The sequence below is a fragment of the Labrus bergylta genome, chromosome 8, assembly GCF_963930695.1.
Source record: "Labrus bergylta chromosome 8, fLabBer1.1, whole genome shotgun sequence".
NCBI lineage: Eukaryota > Metazoa > Chordata > Actinopteri > Labriformes > Labridae > Labrus > Labrus bergylta.
In genome coordinates, this window is record NC_089202.1 from 14,551,676 (window position 1) to 14,558,640 (window position 6,965).

Consider the following 6,965-nt stretch of genomic DNA (forward strand, 5'->3'; position numbering starts at 1 on the left):
CTAACTTTCAAAAATACATTAATTGGCAGTTTGTTAATTGCAAGTAAGACAGTGTACATTACTTTCCTATGCACCTGCATAATGAAATAGATGTGGAACGTATTTAGTGACAATTTAAAGTACAAAAGAAAAAAATTATGATACACTGATATATAAAGAAAATGTTATACTCAAATAACCAATCATAATTTAGGGTTTTTGGGGTTGCACCTGGGGTGGCCAATCAGATTTCAAGGGGGGCCCTGACCACTCCTATGAGTGCACCCATGGGCAGAAGAAGTGCAGATTGCACAAATTGACCAGAAATGTTCATCAAAGCATGCAAACTCAGATAGTACAATATTTTGTACCAAAATCCTTGATGGTCCACTGTCTTGGATTTGCTCTGGCAATGAAGCTCTGGCATTCAGGTTTAGAAGTCTTAATCATTATTGAGCTAGTTTTTCTTTTTAAATACTGGCAAAGATGGAGGTCAACAAAGTGTGACTGTTTGTGTGGATTGTGTGTTGAGAGCAATTTGTATTCTCTTCCTTACTAGAGCAGCTGCAAGACAAAATTTCACCTTTACACCATAGACACACACACGCGCACACACACACACGCACACACGCGCACACACACACACAAACACACACAGATAAACACACATACAACAGATGCCCCCCTATTGCTCCAACAGACTGTCAACTTGGTTTTTTGGGCGTATGTCCCATTAATTTATTTTTTTCTTGGCAACATCTCCCCACAGCTATTGTCATATCCTCTACTTCACAAGTTTTTTGTTTATTCAAACCAAAGTAATTAAAGCAGAGGGGGAATCGTTTGGGTTTATATCTCTGTGGCTGCTCAACTACTGAGCTATAATCTTTGGTTGTGTATCACCACTAATTTTGATCATCTGAAACTCTGGTCTCAAGCTAATTTAAAGCTTTTTTTAAACACAACACACACACACACACACACACACACACACACACACACACACACACACACACACACACACACACACACACAGCTGTAGTCTGTTTTTCTCTCAACTTTGTTGCAGTTCCAAATTTAGTCGTTTTAATTAATTTTAGGAAGTTGAAGGTAATTATATTTTCCACCTATTTTCAAAGACTCCTCTCTCTCTGTTATGAGTCACACACACATAATGCACTGTGTCTTCTATAAAACATCTGTCATATACAGAATTAATGTTTCTCTTCAAACAGACTTTGAGAATGAAGACAGAAGTATTATGCAACACAGAGAAAAGTTGACAGTAAAACATCACAGCAAGAACGAGAAATACCAAGCATCCAAAAATATCAAGCAAAGCAAACACACCTAGAAAAAATAACTCCCAGTTTTCTTTTAACGGTCTCGTCTTCTCAGGAAACGCCTTAACGAAAAGATAAAACTTTAAATTGTAGGTTTCGAGATATTTTAACTACACAGTATTTCTCTGAACACATTTGTTAGAGAGCTGCGGCAGTGTTGCAGGCAGGGAGACATGCCGCGATAAATCAACCAGCAGGAACAAATTCAATTTCAAGGAGAAATATTGCTGCTTTGGAGAGGCGATACTGAAGCCTTTAGGGAGCAGAGAGAGAGGGAGAGTGTAGAGAGGGGAAATAGCGAGAAAGAGTATCTTAACAAGGACATCACAGCCATGGAGGAGGAATAAAACTACAGCAGCCTGCAGGAGATCTCAGAGGAGGGGACACTTGAAAAATGAGGCCTTTTCTCAAAAAAATGTCCAGAGGTTTTTTTCTATGTATATGTTATTAAATATAAAAAGAGATTGAAAGTATTTTTAGTAAAAAGAGCGATACTAATATGACCCATGAAAAGTAGAAGTTCTGTGTTAAAGATTTAATGTATGTAAACATACAGAGATGTTAACAGCAATATGTAGCTAAAGCATAGAAATGAATGTGCTATTAAACTATTAACAATGATCCATGAGCAGGTAAGCAACATGTTGACCCTCATATCAACCATAACTGAATAGCATTAAATGCTGCTTTGTACATTAGTTTAAATAATGAAAACATACTAGTAAACATAAGTTATCAAATGTCAACAAAGACTAATAAATCTTGTTCTCTGAGTACCTTTGATAGATATTGCATAGCTGATTCTGTGTCTGTACTTTGACTTAAAGCTACAGCAGTACGACTTATCTCTTTACTGTTCTGTCCTGTTCGTGTGAAATTTTTTCTTTGATCAGTCAACTGTATCACTCGCCATGAATTTTTGGAGAAAAAATGACATGGGAGCATTCTGTCGCCAGAAAACACCTCATCTGACACCGGCTTAATGACAGCTAAAGTAAAGAAGCAGTATGAAAATGATCAAACTTCTCGCTGATGGTTTCCTTTGCTGTTTTAGATCATATAAAGGCATCACTTTTGATTCCAGTCTGTTTCATACCCTGCTAAAAAAGTACTCAAAGTTGGTTTAAGTTAGACTTTGAATGGAGAAATGCAGGACTTTGAAGTGTATCATTGTTACACTTGATGAATCCGTCATCAAGTGGCTGAATCTGTCCGCTTGCATATAAATAGTAATGTGTTTGTGGGTATATTGAACTGAAAACATGACAACTAAATAGAGTATCCACCTAACCCCACTTTTCAGCAGACTTTCAGTAATACCTTTTGGGAATAGTAAATGTTATGAAGCTTAATGTTGGTCAATTGGTTCTGCTCTGTTATCTCCTTTTACTTAAAGTGTGAACTCTCTGTTACACCAGAGGATAATAAACGGTGAATGGACAGCATCCATGCTGTGGGCTGTGCTGTGTCTAATCAGGCTCCCTGGGACTGAGGCATGGTATTTTGTGTTTGAGGAGTCGGACTACTCTCCTGATGTTTTATTGGCTTTTTGGCCTCAATTTGAGCCAACGTGGTACTCACTGCTCTCTGAGTGTAAACACAGTCTCTTCCTGTCCTCCAGTTTGTACAGTACCTCCACCTGTCTGCCTCTCTGTCTCACTCCACTCCTCACTCTAGCTGATTATTCTCTCTTTATTTCAGCTCAGTGTGCTTTCGGACATCTGTAATTGGCAATAAAAAAGATTAAGCACTTTCTTCAGTCCAGTGAGGGTCATGTTATAGAAAAAGCACAAAAGTCCATAATAGTGAAATATTTGTCCTGCAGGGCCGGCAGGCTCGGGCAGGCTCGGGCAGCTCAGCCCGATAATGTGCTTGTGAAGACACTCTCTCATTTAGAACAAACACCACAGGGGCTGTATGTGCTTCATCTATTACCACACACACACACACACACACACACACACACACTATCGAGCACAAAATTATCCAGGCAAGATTAATTTCTTCCAGCAGGACAGGGAAATAAAACGGAACATTCAACACTTTCCTTCAATGACAGCTGGATCTGTAGCACGTTGTAACACTCGTAAAGAAAAAACAACATGTAATTCTACTTTATGAATATTGCATCAAGCATTATGGTCTTTATAGAGATAAAGTGGCAAATACTCCTAGCTGATAGGTGTTGCTATTTTGGGTCCGGTGAGCAGGTCATAATTCCTCTTTACTTTACTACGCTGCTCTTTATTGCTGTGTAAAGGTACATTAGCTTCACAGTAAACCACATCAGGTGAAAATGACGTTTTAACATCATATTTCACAGATATGTACAGTTATTATTTTAAAGTGCTCACCGTGGGATTTTTGTTAAATGTTTGTATTAACCACATTTGACATCACCACGGCTCTCGCAGCTGGATTTTTACATCAGCAGTTTTGGCAGGAAATGTTTTTTTGTCATTAGTTTTATCAAGAAGAACTTTACATTACAACACCTGCTAACTCTGAACCACAGCAAAGATTTCAGCTTACAGATGCTCTGAGCATGATGGTGATGAACTTGTACCAAATTTCCCACTCATCTTGAGATAGCTTTTAATGAAAGCCATATATATATATGTATTATGTGTATTTATGGCTCATATTACATCAATAACTCTTCTTAAAATGCATCATTTCCTAGAACATTGAAAAATAGGCCTTTAAGGCATTTACATAAACAGAAAAAACACAATGTGGAAAAATATCTGTTGATGAAACCGATGAAAGTTTATATTGTAAATGATAATACTTTAGAGCCACAAGGGAGCTCATATAAACTCAATTATTCCAGCTGCAGCAGCAATAAAGACTCTCAGAGATTCACAGACTGCACAGAGAATCATCATAGTGTATGTATGCACAGGGAGAAGTTAGTGGTTATTGGTGGAAGAGAAAACACAACAGTATAAATATTAGATCAGTTTACTTGCAGATTCTACTAGTATGAATCACCATGATGTGTTCATAATCAGTTGGTTCTTTTTGGTCTGACTTTTTTCCTTGCCTTTTGACATTTGTAGCTTTGGGTGTCTCATAATTTGATGGATGGATGGAAATGAACTTGGTTTAGAAATTCATGTGCGTGAGTATTACAGTTTTTTCCAATTGCTAACACACTAAAATGACACGCATAGCACAGTTATTTAAACTGACACACAGAGAGCAAAACCTCTTCTCAAGTCTCCAAAAGTGTAAACACATTTTCTGCTTTACACACATTTTGCAATTCAAAATGGCACTTTTTAAATGCACTGAACACTGTTCTCTGCATAAGACACAACAATCTGACATAAAGTCACATGTTTGCCATTTCAAAACACTGCCATTCAAAATGACACTACATGAGCTAATTGGCCAACGTATGTGCCACCTGGCCAAACACCTCAATGGTTAATTGTTATCACTTCAATCAGGAAGTAAGCACGATGAAAAGACCACAAGTGAACACCTTTCTTTTGACAACAACAAGGGAAGACGTTGCAGAGAGAGGAAGAGGAAGAGGGAGGGTGAGAATGAGAGGGGGAGGAAGATTGAGAGGTAGTGGTAGAGCTGGTAGAGGAGTTCATGGCCAGAGAAGACAACAACTTTCAAATGAAGTCAGAGCAACCTTAGTTGATCGTGTCATCAACCATGGGCTGACAATGCGAGAGGCTGGACAGAGAGTGCAGCCCAACTTTTTACTGTACTGGTATATGTTGCACTGACTTGTTTGGTGAAAAATAAAAAATAAAAATGTTTCAACAGCATGTGTGTGTATCTGCAAATATTTCTGTGCATGTGAACAATCTGAAGAATTTTCTACAATTCAAACTATTTTAGTATTATGACAAAGCATACTAAAGATGAGAGTGCTTTTCATAATGCCCAACAGTGTGTAGTTGGTTAGACAAAAATCTGGTAATATGAATGAAGTGTGTGCAATTTGGTGCAACAGTTTGATTTTGATAATGCTATATGTAGTTTTGGTTGCAATGCTTCATTTTGCAGAATATATGAGGTATTTTGCAGTTTGGGTGTGTGGTTTTGTGAATTGTGTTAAGTATTTTGATAAAACCAGCCGAGTTTGCAAAATTGTGTTTTAGCAATTGGAAAAAACTGTAAGAAGTAGCCCATATCATTAGTTGGCTTGAGGGATGTCAGGTCATCATAGTGAATGGAAAACACATATTGCCCAAAACTAAAATAATGAATGGGTTCCTTACAATGAATTATGAAGAGGCTGATATACTGGCAAAAAAAGAACCTGACAAAATATTTTCTCTTCTGCTATATATACTTTACCAGTCTATTTATCTGTCTGTCCTTATGTCTGACCGTCCGTCCGTCTGTCTGTCTGTCTGTCTGTCTACACCCCTGTACAGGTTATGTCTTGTAGGATGTAACTGTTACTTTTAGCAGTGATGACCTGGACTAGGTGAAGAGCACAGGCAGCTGTGCAGAGATTGGCAACCATCTACATTTTGCACACGTGAGTGTGTTTGTGCATGTAAGTGAGAGAGAGAGTGACAGACAGACGGGAAAGAGTGTTTTTACCGGGGAGCCCTGCTGACCAGCACAGGTGTTCCTCATTCTCCTTAATTGGGTCGGTTACTGTGTGCTGTCTGCAAGAAAAAAAATCTTACACATAAGGTTGTGTGAGTGTGTGTGTGTGCGTGCGTGTGTGTGCGTGCGTGTGCATGCATGCTTGTGTGAATATTAAAACAAAAGGGCATCCTTGACTGCGAAGGTCACTTTTGCCAGGCTTTACTTTTGCAAATGCAACTTTAAGGTAAGAACTTCAGCTAAATCCAAAACAGGCCTTTTTTACAGTGAATATTTTGACATGTCATGTTTTCACTAATAACATCAAGGATTTGAACCTGTCACAGTAAGCCAAGATAGTGTGACAATAATATGCCAACATGCTGAATGCAAGGACCCTGAGGCTGAAGCAGCTAAATGAAAATCTGTCATTATTAATTCTATTATCAACATGTGTGATTTCCCTACTGTGAAATGTAATCTTTGACAAAGGCTTCTACATGATCTAAATGTTAATTGGAAGAAAATTTAGAAGAAACTATGAAGTACAAAATCAAGCACATCAAAAGCTTTGGTTGTCGGTAAGCAGTTTACAGTCTATATACATTTAAGTTACTGGCATTGAAAGGATAACCATGCAGTTTTTGCAGGTTCTTATATGTTACCGTACAAGCTATGAAAGAGACGGTTATGTCTGTCAATGTCTTTTGGTTGTTATCTGTAGCTTCACTGCTTGATCCAGTAAATTATATGTTTTAGGCTAGGAAATGTTTGTTTATGTTTATGAATAAAGAAGCAATCAGGGATGTTTTTTTTGACATCTGAATCTGACATGTAGAGAAGCAGACCGGAGATTGGTGGACAAGACAACCATCTAATTTTAATGTTAAATGCACTGAATTACTTAATTTGTTTATTTATGGGACTTTCCTGCATTCATTTAAAAATTTTACGTTACTAAATAACCTGTCCAGAAAGAATCTAAACTGTCAAAGTATAATAACTGGACTGAAAATCCTTCAACTGAATAATGTGCAACGTCAAAGGAAATATTACATTTATTTGCAGAAGACATACAGC